The 21,725-nt window shown below is 39.8% G+C and overlaps 1 protein-coding gene across 2 annotated transcripts in view; it reads right to left on the bottom strand.

Annotated features, from left to right (window-relative positions):
• LOC307185908 (uncharacterized protein) overlaps positions 1 to 21,725 on the bottom strand; it is a 390,038-nt gene that overhangs the window by 314,659 nt on the left and 53,654 nt on the right. Inside the window, exon 1 of one of the 2 annotated variants that reach the window (XR_013828206.1) lies at positions 1,463 to 1,597. The exons of the other annotated variant lie outside the window; for it this stretch is intronic. The gene's annotated coding sequence lies outside the window, so the exon portion shown is untranslated. Of the gene's footprint in view, positions 1 to 1,462; positions 1,598 to 21,725 lie in introns of those variants that run through there. 2 annotated transcript variants of the gene reach the window in all.

Here is a 21,725-nt window from a genome sequence, read left to right as displayed (position 1 = left end):
GAACAGGAGGCTATTCACCACCCAAATTGAAGCATTTCGCTAACTGTTTGTATTCTCTACTGGAGCTTGTAATTTTTAGAAAGGAACATGCTTGATAATAACATATTATACAGACTAAATGATTTTGTTAACCTCAGACAAGATAAAATACTTGTTATACACACAGGAACCACCTGTGTCCTTAGTTTTGACCACCAGTTCCCCCTCCCACCATGGGCTGGTCCACACGAACTCCCTCTGGGCATGGCTGGTCGGTGTCTGACTGCTCCCTTTCTCTTCTGTCCTCATCCCCTTCAGTCCTCTTTGTGGGTTGTGGTAGACTCACACTCCCCCGTTATGCTTATTCTGTGCCTCTTTATTGCATTACTCACTTTCCTGCTCCAATGACTAGTTCTTAGAAGGTCGCCTTGCCCGTCTCCTCTAATTGCTGACCTTTGCACACTTCTTCTTTCTTCTGCGCTTGCTCAGTTGGTGAACTGCCACTGCCCACTTCAGGTTGAAAATATTTTGCGTTTCAGTGAACTTCCTGGAAAGTTCTTCATCTTTTCAGTCTGAATGACTTTATAGGACAGGCCAAAGCCACTTTGTTTTGCTGTCTCAACACCAGTCATGGAATAATATTATTATGAATGTAAAGGAGTCTCTTTAGAACAATGACTACCCAACTAACTCATGGCATCAGCAATAGCTGGCTTTCTTGTCTCAGTATGGCTCAACTGAAAGGGCCCAGATGTACCCCAAAAGTAAATCTTAAATGGCATAATGTGGATGTCACACAGCTAAGGGGAATGGGTTCCAGAGATCTATGAAATATTTCAACCAATCCTCCCATATTGGCTCATCTTGAGCACATGTCCACTGAGCTACCCTCCCCTACATCACTCCATCTGAACCTATCTACCCTTCAAAGTCCAATTAGTCTATATGGATGAGTGCCTGTAAGAACATCCTTTCTAGCTCTAACAGATCAGCAACAAGCACTTTAGGAAATGTCTGTGGTTACAGCCAGCACCTCAGGGCACCTCCTGCCTTTTTTTCCCATCCTGCTTGCTCTCTTTTGGAGTCTCTGATTCCTACCACATAACTGATTATCTCTCTACCCAGGCCCATTAAATTAACACATCGGTAGTTATACACTTCACTCTCAACTCCAGCCTCAGCCCTGGACTGTTGTACATACCTCCCCTTGGCTCCATATTCTCAGGCTCTGCTTTCAGGAAGCCAAATGAAGACAGTCCCTCGTGGCCCAACTTAATTCTGATTAATATAAAAGATGAAGAGAAAATATGGCAAAACTGAAATACACACTCTGTGTGGACATGTTTGCCCCAACAGTGGCCTCTTAACGTAGGCTGACCAATCCAAGTTTTGATCACCTGCCACCATTAAAGTAAAACACAAACAGCATCCAACTTTCCCCTCGTTCAACTGCAATTCAGGCTCATAACTTTTGAGTCATTACCTGGCTCCAAACTTTTCATTCTAAGTCCTCATATTTCCATTCTCCAGACCTCCAGGCTGGCACTCGTGGTATTCTCTTTGGCAGAGGGGCCTCAGATTTCAACAAACATTGTTTTGATTTATGCCTTTAGTTCCCCAAATCCTCTGTCACTTCAGGTTGGATCTCTCTGCCATCACCTTATCTTTACAAGTTGTAGTCCCTGAGGCAGAGAAATGGGCTCGGGGTAATTTTTACTTCATTTTTAATTTCACTTATTTTTATAATGATAGTTCGTGTGTTGTAAGAGTTTTGTGAATTAAGTTATTTTGTGAACTAAGCCCAGGCTTCTTTAAAAAGAAACAAAAGTCTAGCGAGAGGCAAGATCCCATAGATGTTATATAATACCATACCAGAAAGGAACTTAAAACCATTAATGCCTACATAGCTCCTATAACATGGCATGTGAAACTTATTCCCATTCAAAATATATAAAACTTTTCCCAAAGTGAAAAAAAGTGTGCAAATTATACAGTCTAAAATAAAGATATTAATTAGCTAACTTTGAACTGCAAGCAGAATGTCTGCAACTTAAAGATTCTTATTTTTCACCAACTCTCATCAACTCCTTTAATTTTCTCCCACCTTTAATTTTATTTTTATGTGAAAAAAGTAAAATTGTGTTACTTTCCAGTCAATACAGAGGTTACCATTTGAAATTCAGCTAACAATTCTAGCCACTTTGAACTTGCATCTCATTAAAAATAAAAGCATTTACCAGTACTGTATTCCAGTTCCCTAGGTAACCAAGACTCCACTTCAAAAACAGACTGGATAGTCACAAGAAAGCATAATACACACACATACACTAAACCAAACAAAAGGCAATTTTACTTCGTTTGCTAAAATAGATTTGACCAAGTGCTTTTACATAATGGCAGATGGTAGCTGCATTAATATTTATGTTGGACGTGGCAAGAGAGTATCGGAGGAAAAGGACTTGATTGAAGATTTATCCTTGGAAATAGGTAAAAACCAAGTTGTCAGTATAGAATGAGCACAGGTTCCCAAATATGAGTGTGAATTCATGCTCTGCCACCCTACAGATACCTTATCTTGCATAAGTCTTATGTCCTCTGAACCTCAGTTTCCCCATGAATTAGAACTAAATTATAAGACTGTAATGGGAATTAAATGAGATAATGCTTGTAAATCATAATTATAGCTACCATTTTCCACATGCTCGTCCTGGACCGAGCTTACATAACAACACCATGAAGTAAATATCGGTACCTCCATTTTACAGACGAAGAAAGTAAGATTCTGAGAGTTTAGATAACTTGTCCGTGGCCACAAAACTGGTAAGTGGCAGAAGTGAAATTGAAAGCCAAGGCCTCAAAGACCATGCTCTGGGCAATTCCATTGCCCTGAAGCAGGATGGTATCTGGATCACAGTAACCATTCCATAACGCTTTTTCATATTAATTAGTATTGTAAAATGCAAGGGGCACTTTTAGGGCTTCCAAGTTGCGTGACTCTAAAGGAACCATTCACATCAGAGTCTTCATGAATGGCACACCCTGAGGAGTCATGCAGTACACAGCTAGTACTTCTGTACACAGTGGCCCTAGGCACTATTTTTCATGGGTCTCTGTAATCAAGAAAGGAGAGATGGAGGGCTTCCCTGGTGGCGCAGTGGTTGAGAGTCCACCTGCCGATGCAGGGGACACGGGTTCGTGCCCTGGTCCGGGAAGATCCCACATGCCGCGGAGCGGCTGGGCCCGTGAGCCATGGCCGCTGAGCCTGTGCATCCAGAACCTGTGCTCCGCAATGGGAGAGGCCACAGCAGTGAGAGGCCCGCGTACTGCAAAAAAAAAAAAAAAAAGAAAGGAAAGATGGAAATAGATTCAAAAGAGGATTTCTATTTATAGTGGGCCCATAAGAATGCCCTAAATTATGACTCTTACCTCTCCAAGCTAGAACTCAAAACTCCCTTTCCTAGCCCTCCTTGCTTAGGAAGTTTGAGTATAAGTAAATATTAGCATGGAGCCTGGACTAAGCCAATCAAGCTCATCTATATTTCATTCCAGAAGTGAGCAATGTGGGGCACCATACCTGACTCTGTTTCCCTCCTCCCAAAATGTTTAATTTCCACTTTTGCCATCTCCTTACAGCACAGTCTTCTTCATACCAGGTCACCAAGCCGCACTTTCCACCACCAAAGTAGTCTAACAAAGTTTTTTAAACAATGACTCTTCTCTTCCTAAAGTAACTCTTTGGCAATGCCAGCTGTCAAGATAGCAGTATTTTTCAGTCTTTCCTCATGGTATATATTTGATATAAATGGATGGCACGTAGAAAGTTCTAAATAAATGTTAGTTCCTTTACTGTCTTCCCTACACATCCCATTTCCTCTTCAAGAACAGGAACTGGGCCTTATGTCTATTAGTGTACCCAAAGGTGTCCAGCATTGTACGTCAGGAGGTGTACAACATGATGACTTGGTGATGGTGGTGGTGGTGAGGACCCAAAACACAAAGATAAAGCACTGACAAAAAAGGTGCCCATAACCACCTGCTATAGGCTGAATATTTGTGTTCCCTCAAAATTCATATCCCAAAGTGATGGTATTTGAAGGAGGGGCTTGTGGGAGGTGAATAGGTCATGAGGACAGAGGACTCATGAACGGGATTAGTCCCCTTATAAAAGAGGCCCCCAGGGCTTCTCTGGTGGCACGGTGGTTAAGAATCCGCCTGCCAGTGTAGGGGACACAGGTTAGAGCCCTGGTCCAGGAAGATCCCACATGCCGTGGAACAACTAAGCCCGTGTGCCACAACCACTGAGCCTGTGCTTTAGAGCCCGCGTGCCACAACTGCTGAAGCCCATGCACGTAGAGCCCATGCTTCGCAACAAGAGAAGCCACCACAACGAGAAGTCCGCGCACCACAACGAAGAGTAGCCTCCACTCGCTACAACTAGAGAAAGCCTGACCACAGTGTAGCAACGAAGACCCAGTGCAACCAAAAATAAAATAAATAAAATAAACAAATAAATAAAACAGGAAGTACTCAAGAAATTGTTAAAAAAAAAAAGAGTTCTCAGAGAGTTTTCATGCCCCTTCTGCCACATGAGGATATAGCCAGAAGGTAGCTGTCTCTGAACCAGGAGCCTCATTAGACACCAAATCTGCCAATGCAATGATCTGCCAATGCAACAGAAATAAACTTCTGTTGTTTATAAGCCACACAGTCTATGATATTTTTGTCATAGCAGGCTAAACAGACTAAGACACCACCTATGCCTAAATGTTGTATTTCATTTCACAAGTGTCCTATGGAAAAGAAAGAAGAAAATTAAATGCCAACTTTTGCTAATCCTTTTTTCCCTTTTAAATAATGCATTTTGATTTTTCATATAATCTTTCAAGTATCAGAGCCTTCTTTCTAACTTGAACTATTTTTCTTAGTTCAACTATCTCTTTTGCTTCATTAAAACTTTCAACTGAGCATTCCCAAAGGCTCTCGGCAATGTAAATTAATTCCTATGGGCTCAGCCTTAATCATCTGGTAACAGAGCCGTAGTGAGAATATGACCTGCCTTTGGTATCAGGAGTTGCCCAGGCTACCTAGTCTACTCGTAACCATTATTTATGCAGACGCACCCTTCACCAGAACCTTAACCCCTTCTACTCTGTCAGTGACCTTAATGGCTTAATGGTTCTTTTTTTTTTTTTTTTTTTTGTGGAGCACAGGCTCCGGACGCGCAGGCTCAGCGGCCATGGCTCACGGGCCCAGCCGCTCCACGGCACATGGGATATTCCCGGACCGGGGCACGAACCCGCGTCCCCTGCATTGGCAGGCGGACTCTCAACCACTGCGCCACCAGGGAAGCCCCTTAATGATTCTTAAAGTATGTGATACCATGAACACAGATTACTCGTCTCCCAACCCCGTTCAAGCTCTCCAGGTTAGCCAGGTTGGACTCCTTCATCACCTGTAACACTAGCTGATAACTCCTATCTGTCTTTGTCCATGTGCCTTTGCAGAATCTGCCCACCCATCCCTTCTTTTGAACTTCAGTGAAATGTCCCTTTTGTTTCTCCTCCAGCTCCAGAGTGAAAGTTAGTAATTACTCAATGAACATTAATTTTTTGTATCTGCAATATGAGAGCAACAGAACTGACTTCAGAGCTGTTCTCAGGGTTAAATGATATAAGGTATGTAAAGCACCTGGCACAGTGCCTGGTACGTAACAAAGCTCAATAGAAGTAGGTTTCCTGCCATCTCCTCCTCCAGTCCCCAATGGTCTTTCTCATCCCTGAACTCCTCCACTGCAGCGTTTTATTTCTTCTTCCACTCGTCTAGGCCCTGGTAAGCTCTTTTATTTAATTCAATCATTTATTTAATCAACATTGAATTTGTCTAAAACTGTTCTGTGAATTTGGGATGATGTACAAACTACACTCAGGGCCTGTCTTCAACAAATGCACAGTGGAATAGGAACAGTAAATTGTTTTAATTAAACATAATTGTACTACAAGGTACTCTCTGCTACAAAGAAGTAATGTATAAAGGACAGACTGACAGACACTGCTAGAGAATATCAATGAAAACCTCAGCAAAAAGATATTTAAGCTGGGTTATAAATGATTAATAAGACTTCATAGAATATGGCAAAAAAAATTTGCTCAAGCAGAGAAATGAAAATTTGTTCTAGGGCTTCCCTGGTGGCGCAGTGGTTGAGAGTCCACCTGCCGATGCAGGGGACACTGGTTCATGCCCCGGTCCGGGAAGATCCCACATGCCGCGGAGCGGCTGGGCCCGTGAGCCATGGCCGCTGAGACTGTGCGTCCGAAGCCTGTGCTCTGCAACAGGAGAGGCCACAACTGTGAGAGGCCCGCGTACTGCAAAAAAAAAAAAATTTGTTCTAAACAAATAACTCACCAGGAAAAAATCCTGTAGGCATATTTTGGCTTATTGTATTATTAATGATGATTATCAAGACCATATTTTTTAAAGCAAAAAGCAGGATACACAAATACAGAGAAAATTATAGGGATAATGGAACAAAACATTTAGAAAACCTAGAATGTGTAGTTGCCATTTCTAGGAAAGTAAAGTGAATGAACAAAAACCTAATTATAAAAAACAAGGAAATGGTTAAATAAGTAGTGACTAACCAAATCAAGGTACTATGTAGACTTTAATAATGATAATAATGAAGTAAATGTAATGTAATTTCAATTTCTTTAAATAATCTAAAATTGAAAATTCTTATAATACGTGAACAAAGACTTTAAAGGAAAATGCTTAATAAAAATGGTTGTTATTTGATGTGTTAATGGTCATTATTTTATAATAATCTTTTAAAAATCCTTTTTAGTTTACAATTTCAAAAAGAAAGGATGAGGTGTTACTATTCAGGAAATGCTTTTATGTTTACAAAATTATTTTTAAATGTTTTTAAGACTAACTCATAACAATTTTTTATTTGCACTAAAAACAACAAACCAGAAGCATCAAGTACTAAAGTAAATATTTCCACAATGTTAACTTACACTGTGTTCTCAGTGCCTTCACCCTCTCCCTCCCCATCTCAAAACCCCAAGTCGCTCCTATTTAGAAAAACTGGGGGGCTTTTTCCACCCAGGGTACAGCATAGTTAATGTCCAAAGCACAGAGCATTTAATTACTTATGGTATAAGGGGTGTCAACTGAAGTTGCCTCAATGAGAATACATTTATTTGGGGACAAAATGGATTCTCCTAATTCTTGCCTTTTCCAAACAATAAGATAAAACAGGAAAATCTTCACCAGACATATGGTGCCTAAACATGAGATTAGTTGTCAGTCTAATGTGGAGTCAGAAGGAAGAATAAAGGAAGATCAAAAGTTAAGAAAAAGGAACATGTTAACTCCTATTAATTCTTATTTCCTAACATTTAAAATCATGAATGCTTTAGCATTTGATTTTTAATGTGCCTAAAAGATCCATTCTTGAGTTTCTTATTAATTAATTGTTATGGAATTTTACTTTCTCAAATAACGAGATTAATGCATATATCTTTAAAAAAATATCAAAATAATTAAAAGTCTTAAGAATGTCACAACCCAATTTTAAAGAAGCAAACTGAACTGACTTTACATTATTAGTGTCTTTTAAGTGTGATAGCTATGCATATTCATTTTATTAAATTTTTAATAAAAGTAACAAACTGTACTACAAACAGTAAAATAATTATTTCCTTCAATACTCAGGATTTTCTTTTTAGTTGTGTTGAATACTACAGTTTCTCTTTCACAGGAATTATTAATCTTGAAAGGTCAACTATAAATATCTTTTCCTAATATCTTTGTGGCTGGATAAAACTGAGCGTCTGCCTAATGAGCATGGTTCTTGTCAGCCTTGATTTTCTTTCTGTGGCTAGAGGAGATTGGGAACTCGAAATACATTCCCCATAGCTACTCAGCAACAGGGACTCAAAGTTTTCTGAAGCGTCTGCTGGTATGGGAAGCTAGCAAGTGAAGGAAAGAGGAAAGGCAGTGAGCGTTCTGAATCTCCAGAGATGCTCAGAAGACCAGGAAATGTAACAAGCATCTGCCACATATATAAATAAATTACATTTAAGCAGCAATTACTCTTTATTAAGCATCTTACACACATATCCTCCTCTTACAGATGACAGAACAATCTCAGAGAGCCCAGTGTCATGGCCATGGCCGCTCAGCTACTGGAGAGGCTGGAGATGGAATTTTCCTGCCCCAAATCCTGAGCTCATCCAAGTACACCATCATAGCCCATGGGGTTTAGAGTCAGACAAACCTACGCCTGAGTTCAGGTTCAGCCACTTCTCAGTCTTGGGCAAGTCATTCAAGACCTCTGTGCCTCAGCTTCCTCATCTGTAAAATGGGATAACAGGAGCCTGGATGGCATAGGGTTGTTGTGAGCATGAAATACTACACATAAATCCCTTAGCATACACAAAGCCCTGGGATCATCTAGTTGTTGCAATTGCTGCTGCTGTTGCTATCATTCTTCTCTAAATGCAGCTGCCAGCACTGTTCTTGCAGGAGGCGCCATGGTGTGGTGATTAGGATGTTGCACTCTCAAGCTAAACCCATCTGGGTTCAAATTCTACCACTACCAAGTAAAGCCATGTGACTCTAAACAGGTTACTTAATCTTTTGTTATCTCCGTTTCCTGTAAAATGAAGGCAATTATAATAAAACCTATCTCTTTTGGCTGTTGAGAGGATTAAACAAGGCACGTAATTGGAATACTTAAATAGTGCCTAATGTATAGAAAGCACTTAATAAATATTCATTTTAATCTATTGTCATTATTATCTTATTAATTTCCAGCAGCTTCCCCAAACCCCCTGACATTAAACATATTTTAAAACATCTGGGCATCTGTTATGTGTGGATTCTGGCAGTACATGGAAAGAAAGTGAAGCTTCCTACCTCGGATAGGTATGATTACAATCTATTTTACTAGCTAGGACATAAATCTATACTCACTATGCAAGGCATCATAGTCTAATGGCCAGTGAAGGGTAAAGACAACAGGTGAGACCAGAGTCCAGAGGAGGAAACAATTTTGAAAACATTAGCCTTCCATCTTTGGGAGCAGATTTGTTATTTATCGCCAAAAAAAAAAAAACAAAGGATAAAGGAAGTGGGACGTGGTTCCAGCACTCTGGAATTTTGTGGTCCTGTAAAATTTGTTAAAAAAAAAAAAAATCAAGGAGAGGTGATAGTGGGATGAATTGGGAGATTGGGATTGATATAGATACACTAATATGTATAAAATAGATAACTAATAAGAACCTGCTATATAAAAAAAATAAAATTCAAATTAAAAAATTAAATTTTAAAAAATCAAGGGAAATGGGACTCTTTAAGACATTTATTTTGTCATGAAGGTTGAAGCATTAAGAAAATTATCTACCCTCTATTCATACCCTAATATATCAAGAAAAAGAATATTTTATTCCAAAAATAGGTAGAAAGAAATAACCTCAGAATGAAAAACAATCGTTACCCAAAAGGGAACCTATGACTGTGTGTATGTTGTGCATATGTACACATGTATATATTCATATGCACATATAATAGCACCTCTTTGTTTCTGATTTCTCTTCAGACTGATGAAAACCTCATCAAAACCTTAAGCAGGTTGAATTCACAAACCAGCATTTAGCAATCACTGGGGTAAAGTGCACTGCAGAGTATAACAGGTGGCAGAGCAAAGCAAAGAATTGGAATTAGATCATTTTAATCAAAATGTCTGTTTGCCTTCAGTTCCTGAAATAACTTCTTTCCTAAAATCTGCTTCCACTTCCTGATTCTGTTTGCTGGGAATAACAACTTTTTTAGACTTATTATGCGAACAATCCCAACCCAGGGAACAGGAGTCACAATGGGTTAAACTGAAAATCATAAGCCAGGCCAGTAAGTGGAGATGGATTGTCAGTGTTCCTAGAAAGAACAGCTCCGTTTTCCAGATTTCCTGAGGAAGGAGCTGCATAAAGTGGCTTATTTGATTTTGCAGACGGAAGAAGGTAGCACGAATCTAGCAGGAAACAGAGCCCTCAGGGGAGTATTCAAAGAATGTTTAAAAGGAAGCATTTTAGAAATTTTTTTAAATAACTATTTCCAACAAAGTTGGAGATATGATGTGGAGTAAGGAGCACAGACTGTGAATCCCTACACTACTACGTACTAGTGACATCTTGGGAAACCCTCTCAACCTCTTAGAGCCTCAGTTTTCTCATCTACAAAGTGGGGAGAGGGATAATACACACTTTGCAGGGTTAAAGATTAAACTACAATAAATTACAGTGTATATAAATTGCCTGGCCCTTATTAGGTATTCAAAATGAATAGCCATTACAATTATGGTTAGAAGGTTTACTCAAATGAGGACCACTAATGTTTTCTATTCATTCAGCAAATATGTATTGGGCACTTACAAGGTAAAGCATGTCTTTGAATCCCAGGTCCCCAAAGTCCAGTGGCAGAGACAGGGAGCAGAGAAATTAGTGCAATAGATTTTGACTGATTCTACAATTTTAAAAACAGAAATAAGGTACAGTGGTGGAATCATGGACCAAAGTTCAGAGCAATCAAATGCCTAGAGGAGGAGTCCAAGAAAAACAAAATGCTTGAACTGTCTTGAAAGGCATGCAGGGACTCCTTTGGTGGAGAAAGCAAGGAATGGCATTTCAGTTTGGGGGAACTGCATATGCAAAAGCATGAAAATACAAAACCCCCTAGTGTGTTCAGGGAACCATAAGTAATCACTTTCTAAAAATCCCCAAACATTTAATTTGCCATGAGGATTTAAATAGGATATTCATGCCATTTTATCAAATACAGTAAAACTTCACCATGCAACCAACATGGCCATAAAGCAATTGGCAATTTGCTCCTATCTTCCATTTAGCATCCTTACGAGGAAATTGTGGCAACTTTGAAGGGTTAGTTCACTTCTGTGAGTAGAGGGGGTGTTAAAAGTGACTCTTCCGACAGCGTTCAGGCATTTTTCAGTTTAGTGTATGATGCACATTTTGATTGTAATAGTTGGTCTATTTCTTATACACCTAATAAAGGAAAAACATGTTTTTCTTTCTTCCTCTGCACAACTGGAATAATATTTTTTCAATGTATACGATTTTTGTTTAACATTGCAACAACAAAGCACCACAATTTTCATGACTAAATTTTTGGGACCACATTTAACATCGTGGAAGGAATTTACTCTGTTTATATACTAAGAACACCAATTATTTAATGCCAAAGTAACACCTGGGTTGAGCACATAGATTTCTGTCAGACTGGATATTGTTTAGCTAGTATCAACTTTTGACTAAGTTCTTCAGTATTTTTCTTAATATTTTAAAGGATAACTCCCTAGCCATTTCTGAATCAAAATCTTGAGTTACAATAAATCTTTTTATTTAACATCTTTATTGGAGTATAATTGCTTTACAATGGTGTGTTAGTTTCTGCTGTATAACAAAGTGAATCAGCTATATGTATACATATATCCCCATATCTCCTCCCTCTTGTGTCTCCCTCCCAGCCTCCCTCTCCACCGCTCTAGGTGGTCACAAAGCACTGAGCTGATCTCCCTGTGCTATGCGGCTGCTTCCCACTAGCTATCTATTTTACATTTGGTAGTGTATACATGTCAATGTTACTCTCTCAGTTCAACCCAGCTTACCCTTCCCCCTCCCCATGTCCTCAAGTCCATTCTCTATGTCTGCGCCTTTATTTCTGTCCTGCCCCTAGGTTCATCAGAACCTTATTTTTTTCAGATTCCGTATATATGTGTTAGCATATGGTATTTGTTTTCCTCTTTCTGACTTACTTCACTCTGTATGACAGTCTCTGGGTCCATCCACCTCACTACAAAAAACTCAGTTTCATTCCTTTTTATGGCTGAGTAATATTTCATTGTATATATGCGCCACATCTTCCTTATCCATTCATCTGTAAATGGACACTTAGGTTGCTTCCATGTCTTCGTTATTGTAAATAGTGTTGCAATGAATATTGTGGTATGTCTCTTTTTGAATTATGGTTTTCTCCGGGTATATGCCCAGGAGTGGGATTGCTGGGTCATATGGTAGTTCTATTTTTAGTTTTGTAAGGAACCTCCATATTGTTTTCCATAGTGGCTGGATCAATTTACATTCCCACCAACAGGGCAAGAGGGCTCCCTTTTCTCCACACCCACTCTAGCATTTATTGTTTGTAGATTTTTTGATGATGGCCATTCTGACCGGTGTGAGGTTATACCTCATTGTAGTTTTGATTTGCATTTCTCTAATGATTAGTGATGTTGAGCATCCTTTCATGTGTTTGTTGGCAATCTGTATATCTTCTTTGGAGAAATATCTATTTAGGTCTTCCACCCATCTTTGGATTGGGTTGGGGTTTTTTTGGATATTGAGGTGCATGAGCTGCTTGTATATTTTGGAGATTAATCCTTTGTCAGTTGCTTCATTTGCAAATATTTTCTCCCATTCTGAGGGTTGTCTTTTCGTCCTGTTTATGGTTTCCTTTGCTGTGCAAAAAGCTTTTAAGTTTCATTAGGTCCCATTTGTTTATTTTTGGTTTTATTTCCATTACTATAGGAGGTGGATCAAAAAAGATCTTACTGTGATTTATATCACAGAGTGTTCTGTCTATGCTTTCCTCTAAGAGTTTTATAGTGTCTGGCCTTATATTTAGGTCTTTAATCCATTTTGAGTTTATTTTTGTGTATGGTGTTAAGAAGTGTTCTAATTTCATTCTTTTACATGTAGCTGTCCAGTTTTCCCAGTACCACTTATTGAAGAGGCTGTCTTTTCTCCATTGTATATTCTTGCCTCCTTTATCAAAGATAAGGTGACCATATGTGCATGGGTTTATCTCTGGGCTTTCTATCCTGTTCCATTGATCTATCTTTCTGTTTCTGTGCCAGTACCATACTATCTTGATTACTGCAGCTTTGTAGTAAGGTCTGAAGTCAGGGAGCCTGATTCCTCCAGCTCCATTTTTCTTTCTCAAGATTGCTTTGGCTATTTGGGGTCTTTTGTGTTTCCACACAAATTGTGAAATTTTTTGTTCTAGTTCTGTGAAAAATGCCATTGGTAGTTTGATAGGGATTGCATTGAATCTGTAGATTGCTTTGGGGAGTAGAGTCATTTTCCCAATGTTGATTCTTCCAATCCAAGAACATGGTATATCTCTCCATCTGTTTGTATCATCTTTAATTTCTTTCATCAGTGTCTTATAATTTTCTGCATACAGGCCTTTTGTCTCCTTAGAAACAAATCAGTTACAGAAAGTAAACTCCAAGTCTACAGTTGCTCCCAAAGTCCACTGTCTCAATTTTGGGAACATTCATTGTCTATTCAGGTATTCCACAGTTGCAGGGTTCATCAAGTTGATTGTCGGGATTTAATCCACTGCTCCTGAGGCTGCACAGAGAAACTTCCCTTTCTCTTCTTTGTTCGCCCAGCTCCTGGGGTTCAGCTTTCGTTTTGGCCCTGCCTCTGCATGTAGGTCACCCTCAGGTGTCTGTTCCCTGCCCGGAGAGGAGGGGGTAAAAGCAGCGGCTGATTAGGGCTCCCTTGCTCACTCAGGCCAGGAAAGGGAGGGGTACAGTAGTCATAATTAGAATGCGGGGCAAGCCTGCGGTGGCAGAGGCCGGCATGACATTGCAGTAGCCTGAGGCACGCTGTGTGTTCTCCCGGGGAAGTTGTCCCTGGATCTCGGGACCCTGGCAGTGGTGTGCTACAAGACTCCCATGGGGTGTGGAGAGTGACCTGTGCTCGCACACAGGCTTCTTGGTGGCTGCAGCAGCAGCGTTAGCGTTTCATGCCCATCTCTGGGATCTGAGCTGATAGCCGTGGCTCCCGCCCATCTCTGAAGCTCACTTAGGCAGTGCTCTGCCTTCTGTGGGCCCACAAGGAAGGAATCCCCTCTCCTCGGTACCCTGAAACAGTGGTCTCTTGCCTCTTCGGCAGCTCCAGACTTTTTCCTGGACTCCTCCCGGCTAGCTATGGCACACTAGCCCCCTTCAGGCTGTGTTCACACCGCCAACCCCAGTCCTCTCCCTGGGATCTGACCTCCGAAGCCCGAGCCTCAGGCTCCCAGCCCCTGTCCATCCCCGCGGGTGAGCAGACAAGCGTCTCGGGCTGGTGAGTGCTGGTCGGCACCGATCCTCTGTGCTGGAATCTGTCCGCTTTGCCCTCCGCACCCCTGTGGCTGCGCTCTCCTCTGCAGCTCCGAAGTTTCCCTCCGCCACACCCCCGTCTCCTCCAGGGAAGGGGCTTCCTAGTGTGTGGAAACCTTTCCTCCTTCACAGCTCCCTCCTAGAGGCGCAGGTCCCATCCCTATTACTTTGTCTGTCTTTTTTCTTTTGCCCTACCCAGGTACGTGGGGAGTTTCTTGCCTTTTGGGAGGTCTGAGGTCTTCTGCCAGAATTCAGTAGGTGTTCTGTAGGAGTTGTTCCACACGTAGTTGTATTTTTGATGTATTTGTGGGGAGGAAGGTGATCTCCACATCTTACTCCTCTCCATCTTGAAGGTCTCCCCCAGTAAATCTTTTCTAGACTCTGTTAGCCTTGGGAAAATCAACTATTTGCCAGAGGGAAAGAAACACCACTCCCAAGAACAAACTCAAATTGTCAGACACCAAAGAACATGCAGTGCTCTCAGCATGCTGTTGAGATGATCCTTAGAGAATCAAGATGGAATCACGACTTCAGAGTCATAACAAGCTAGAAAAGCACCTTCGTTTTCTACATTGGGAAATTGTGGTCCTTGAAAATTGGAACTGTGACTTATTCACCTACAAAGTTACATCAGTTAGGACTAAACTCCCAACCCAAACAAGCTTGAGCAGAAAAAGGTTATTCACTGAACTAAAAGTCCAAAGGTAAGGTAGACTTTGAGGTGTGGCCTGATGTAGGTGCTTACCTACGTCAATATTACCAGCACATAGAGTCTTTTTCCTCCTTATCTGGCATTGCCTTCTGCTCTCTTGGCTTTCTTCCAAGACTCCATGTAGTGGCAAGCAACTCTAGTCCCACCCTCTCCCAACACCAGGCTGAGAGGAAAAGAGGATCCATTTCCCACATCTCTCCCCAAAGTCTAGGATTCCTCCCAATGAACACAGGTCAGTCACTTGCTTACTCTGAATTCATCTCATTACTGGGGCCAGACCACAGAATGCCATTGTCTTAGGCCTTCAGGATAAGATACAGCCCTGAAACTATGGGTGGAGTCCCACCCAGTCCACACAGACAGAAGATGGGGAAGGTATGGCTCTCCAGTGAAACTTGAAAATTATTGCCAAAAGACAGGGGAAGGGATTCTAGAGAGACAAACACCTAATTAGTCTGATTTCTGCTCCTTACTTCATGCTATCTAGGAGAGTCAATTATTTGAGTTTTAGTTTCCTAAACTGTAATTGGGAAGTCATCTCACACAGCTCAGCTATATCACTGGGCAGATTTGAAGATTAGACGAGAAATATATAAAAGCTCTCTCCATATATGATAAAAAACTATTAACATACAAGAAAAACATAAGATTTAAACATGTACACACACAGCCTTATGGTATAAATGTGGGAATTTTGCAAAGAGACTTTAGATAGTAAGCAAACCAAATTAATGACCTAGTCTTTATAGTCATGAATTGGACTTCACACACCTTTACTTAGGTGTAACTTGTATAAAGAATACATGAGACTTTAAACAGGAAAAGCCTAAGAGCACTGCACTTTTTCATAAAGTACAGATCTTAATTCTAAATGTCTATTTCGGAGGGAATGTAATGGCTTGTAGGAGTCAGGAAACATTCCCAAAGAAAAGGACTTTAGAGTGGCAGGGAGTAGTCTTCTAGGCAACACCCAGCCTTGAGTATATTTTTTTTTTCCTGCTCCAAACCATAGTGGACTATAATCTTCTTCCCACCTCAGCAGTCACAGGCAAAAGGCATTATTTAGAGCATCTATTCACTTTGTCATTTCCGGCATTGCTTAGATTTGTACAATAGCAAGTCAGAACAGAAATAACGAATGCAATAAATATGTAGTAGTGGTAGTAGTAGTAGTTAATTCTAATCGATGATGAAAAATTGAACTCTAACCAACCGGCATTGCTCTAGAGTGAGGAAAAACATTCTGATACCAAGAAACAATTAATCTAGTGGAGACACCAACATAGAAATAAAAGGACAATTCCAAAACAAAACAACACAACACACACAAAAAGTAACTCCAAGACGGCTTCCCTGGTGGCACAGTGGTTGAGAGTCTGCCTGCCGTTGCAGGGTACACGGGTTTGTGCCCCAGTCCGGGAAGATCCCACATGCCGCGGAGCAGCTGGGCCCGTGAGCCATGGCCGCTGAGCCTGCGCGTCCGGAGCCTGTGCTCCGCAACGGGAGAGGCCACAACAGTGAGAGGCCCGCGTACCGCAAAAAAAAATAAAAATAAAAAAATAACAACCTCAAGAAATAATTCCTACCTGGGTGAGGTCACAGGATCTCCACCAACCCCCTTCAAAAGAAAGCTGCTTGAAGACAAGAACCACACCTTAGTTATCCTTACCTACACAATAATTAGCATAGCACAGCTTCCATCACATAGTGAGTGTTTATTAATTATTTTTTTAAATATACTTGACTTCAATGAGCAGATCTGGAATGAAATAAAAGGCACCGCGTTACCCCTTCTAACAAAGGCACAGCATGCCAACAAGTACTCTGAAGATAAGTTTAAAACAGACCCAGACCCATCCTGGTCTAACTGATCTATCATCTATCTATCTATCTATCTATCTATCTGTCATCTATCTATCTATATCTATCTTATCTTTGTACTATTTGCAGTGTTCTGAGTATATTTATGAGCTTAGTAAAATAAGCATAGTTTATTCCTTTCTGTCCGTTTCTCAACCAATCTTTTGTCTTTCAAAGACCTGAGTTAAAGGTCGCCCTTTAACTCAGGCCCTTTTACAATAACAATTTATTGTTAAAGAGAAATAGCAGAATACAGTGGACCAAATCTGTTTGTAGTTTAGGTCCTATTACTTACTTTGAGCAGAAGTGATAAGCAGTCATCCTAGCAGAATTCTTTACGAATAGTTCTGCTATTTGACTGAGCAACATCTTACAGGACATGAGAAATAGTCACAGTACATTAGGATGCATTTTAAAGCTAGCCACCTAACCCAGACACTTGGAAAAAATTGCTTCTTTCTAACTCTGTATGTGTGGTGTCCCTCTAAGCACACAAGCTCTAAAATCTGAGATACTCAGTCTCCTAGAATTCCACATGCCTCTGTGCTGAATTCCACAGAGACACTGCCTCGTCCTGTTTGGAGGGTCTCAGTTCGTAGCAGTAAAGTGAAGATACACTCAAGGAGGGTCTATTAATGCAGCTTTTTGACTGGAAGACTGAGAGCCAGAAACCAGTCTTCTTGCTGACTTTCCATCCATTGCACCAGCCTCTCTGACATCCAAATAAAGGTAGTATGGACTGGATTACAAGTCAGAAGTCTACTGTGACCTTTTCTGTGGCTCTTCCAGAGTCTTACTACCCAGACTGGTACATGTAAGGAGTAGCATGGAATCCTTGAAGTGGGCACAGCTCCTGCGGCAGTAAAACACAACCACCACCTTCAGAAAGCAGCTCGACTACATTTACCTCCATATATCTCTATATCTGCAAGCCACGCATCACCAAGTCTCTGGTTCTAAACCCACCACTGTCATCAGCTTGATCTGGCAGATACTGGGTCTAATCCTGGCACTGCCCAGCTGGCTTTTGTGCACTAATGTCCTCCCCTGTAAAATGAGGAGTTTGCTCCAAACTGATCTTGTGTCTTGTAAATGTCAGGTTGATGAGAAAGCTGAAGGGTGATTAGTCTAAAATAAGTAAACTTTTTTTTACTGGGATTAAGCTGTGAATTTTAATAATAACTAACATTTATTGGGGGCTTCATATGTATCAGACACTGTTCTAAGCACTTCACATGTTTTGAACTATTTAATTTTCAGAAACCATATGAGGTATGTCCTACTTTTATCCTCATTTCACAGGTAAGGAAACTGAGGCACAGAAATATTAAGAAGCATGCCTACAGTCAAGCAGCTAATGGGCCTGGGATTTAAACACCAGCCATCTTAGTCCAGAGCTTATACTCCCAACCACCTTTCTATATTATCTTTTAAGCTTCTGTTTCTGTTGGTACCTTTCCCTCAGCCCAGAATACTCTGCCTCCCTCATTTCAATAAATATTTATCGAATGTTCTAAGAACTGTGCCTGAAAATGGAGTTACAATGCCGAAGAAGAAAGAAATGGTCTTTTCCCTCACAGAACTTACCTCTAATGGCAGATACAGGTAAGAATGCAAGTACACACTAAATAATTGGACATGATACAGATTTTTAATTATTGTTCTTACTACGTTGTAGCATGGAATTATTAATTACTGATTGTTATTACAATTATTGATATACTGTCCATGAGAGCAAATACAGGAGACATTTATCACAGATTTGGGTAGTCAGGGAAAGCTAAGTGACTTCTAAAGTGACATGTGGAGGATGAATGTTTAGCCAGACAAAGAATAGTACTAGTGAACGCCCTGGAGTAAGGGAGAGCATGGCAGAGTTAAGGAGCTGAAAGAAACTGAATAAGGCTCAGACAGAGAAAGCAAGGGGAAAACGTGGTGAGAGACTGAGTTGGAGAAGTTAGCAGAAGCTAAATCATAAATAGCTATATTAAGACATTTGGACAAAGGCAGAATTACCTCAAAGCTAACGAAGCCCTCTACTCCCATGGAACAATTCCAAGGCCCTGGGAGGGGCCCTAGCAAGCGGTTCATATAGTCACAGTTTTGGAAAATTTTGCATAGGAAAAACACTTTTCACTGAAATTGGTAAAGACAGCTGTCTACTCCATTCTGACTTCCCCTCCATTAAACTTCCTGTGGTGTCAGTTGGCACTGAAGTGGCTATGGCACTTGGGGGGCATCTAGCTATGGAAGGTAGGGTTGACTATAAATTAGTTTGGGTTTACTGTTCGTAACCATTTCCAGATATGGTGAAATTCATTTCCAGATATGGTAAAATTATTGCAAGCCATCTCAGCATAAGAAAGGCTTTTTCCTTCTTTTAATGAGAATGGCATATTTGATAAAGTTCAAATACATAGTTTTTATTGCCATTCGGAAGACATATCCATAAAACAAGTTAGGAATTAAAGACTCCTAACATGAGTGCCTGTGACAGGTATCTTCTTTTATCACTTTTAAATTATTTTTTAAATAGCTGATAAATTACAGATTAAAATAATGAAATATAGCATAGATGCAATAGAGATTAGAAACGAAATCAATAAAAATTACGCTAACATTGAAAAGCAAATTGTAACAATAAGCTTTCCGATCATACCAAACGAAATGATTAATTAAGAGGAGGAAATAAATTCTGAATTGAAGTAACAAATAAGCGCCTGGATATTTTGATAATCCAATTAGTGCAGAGGAATGAATCATATGAACACATTGGCAAAAGACTTAAAATTCTTGCTAATTTGAAATAAAATACTTAAGTCAACAAAAATGACAGTTAACTCTTAATACTCCACTGCAGAGGGGGCATCAACAACGAATTGCTTAATGTGTGTCATCAACTCTACGGGTCCTGAAGATTAGTCATGGAAGATCAATCATTAGAAAATTTGAAATGCCCTAAAATCTTACAACTCATATTTGGAAGAAATTTAATAGGGGTTTCCCCAAATTTCACAATAGTCTTAAACAGTTACATGGCATATTAATAATGTGTTGTGAAGCTATTCTAAAAAGAAAACTTTTCTAAAAATCAATAATGTAAAACATCATATTTTTACCATTTTAAAGAAAAGATTGAATTATCAACCTACACTCTTTATAGAAGATTTTACAAAACTGCTGTCATATAAAAACATGATCAAAACGCATGCATCTAAAAAATGAAGAAAAGAAAGTATTCCAGTGGTACAGTAGTTGGATAATTAATAAAAATAAAATATTGTTTTTCTCAATTTTAGAACATTTGTGGTATTTGTCAGATTTTTTAAATGTACACTTTGTTGTGTTTTCTTTCCTCATTCTTAAATATTCACTTTGTTCCTAAGTGTTGCATTGATAATCTTGTGTTATTTTCCCTAAGGAGGGCCCCCAAATTGTGTAAACACTGAAATCTGTCCCCGAGTTTGGACATTATTCCAAGACATTGTCTTCCTCTTCCACCCAGTCTATTTATCCTTTAATGCTCTGCCCAAATGCCACCTCTACACCATATTACTTTGTGTTGATGTCTGTTTTCACAAAGGAAAGAAAGAACTAAACTGTTTTAAGCAACTCTTCTTGCTGGACAGCGTATCAGGTGCTTTATGACACTACCTCATTTAATTATATACATTTCTTGAAGGCAGGGCAATTGTTTTCCATAATATTTCCCCAAATCAAAAATAAATGTTTTTGTAATAAGTCCTGCTCTCTATGAATGCTACTGTGCCAGCTGCATATCTTAACAAGTCCTTCATAAGTGTGGTGGTTAAAGATAATGTTTAACCCCTCAGGCGACCCATTTTAAGCTTGTACATAGCTCCTCAAAATGCAGCTTCAGGTTAACTGTAGGTTCTTTGTTCATAAACACTGTCCTTCCAAATGTTACAGTTGCACAGGCAAACTGTTCACTTATACTCAAGATAACCTGCTTGTAAATGCATTTAAACTCTTAGGACTTTAATACACTCTGTTTTCTGTACCTCACCCTGTCTGGGTATATTCCCTTCCAGCTCATGGTAGTCAGTGCTTAAGATCCCCACTGAGAATGACACTCTAATCCTCAGGGATTAAGCAAACTTTGGCCCTGGTCTTCAGCATTACATTGTTAATCCATTAGGATTTACAAAATTACAATTTGAAAAACGAGGAAGTAATTCTATTGCCTGTAATTTAGGGTGGCAAAATCAGATCAATTAAGGCTGCCAACATACGATTTAATTAACACAACCATTGTATGGAGGGTATTGCAGCACATATGGTATGATACATAAAACCAAACAACCTTTTTTCATAATGCGTGAATATAGATATTATAGAGTTAAAGATCAAGTAGAGATCTCTTCCTTAGCTCTGCCTTGGGCTGCATTTTTAACGTGACCCTTACTGTATCAAGTGTCAATTTCATATATGACGATGAAATTGTCTATTGAAATAGAAAATTATAACCAGGGTTTTTTACTTTATATGTCAGGTTCTTAATAGTTTCCTAAATAACAAGGAACACTCTTAGTCAGTTGGCATTTTCCAGTGTTTTAATTGCCTGCTGTGATATAATTATTGTGACATTTTGGGATGTTTTTAACATCCTGAATTAAATATTCTGACATCCCACAGAGCACTTCATGAAAACAGTCAAACTGTATTCAAGTCATTAGCAGTCTACAGCTGTCCTTTAATATTAAAATTATTTTCCAACACAAAACACAGATGAAATTTAAAGTATTTAACAACTTTGAGCTCAGGTTAGATTTGAGTTCTATATTACCCTAATTTGTCAGGTAAGGAGGATCAAGGTGACTCTGAGATTCTTCCATTAAACTTTATCTGAAGCACCAAGTGAATTAAGGCCACCTCGTGATAAAAGATAATGAACACAATGTACTGATTTCAACAGTGCAATTAGCCCCAGATTACACAGCCACAAATTCTGCATTAAGGAAAATC

Source organism: Stenella coeruleoalba (assembly GCF_951394435.1).
Source record: "Stenella coeruleoalba genome assembly, chromosome: 4".
Classification (NCBI taxonomy): domain Eukaryota; kingdom Metazoa; phylum Chordata; class Mammalia; order Artiodactyla; family Delphinidae; genus Stenella; species Stenella coeruleoalba.
This window is presented reverse-complemented; position numbering and strand designations above follow the sequence as displayed.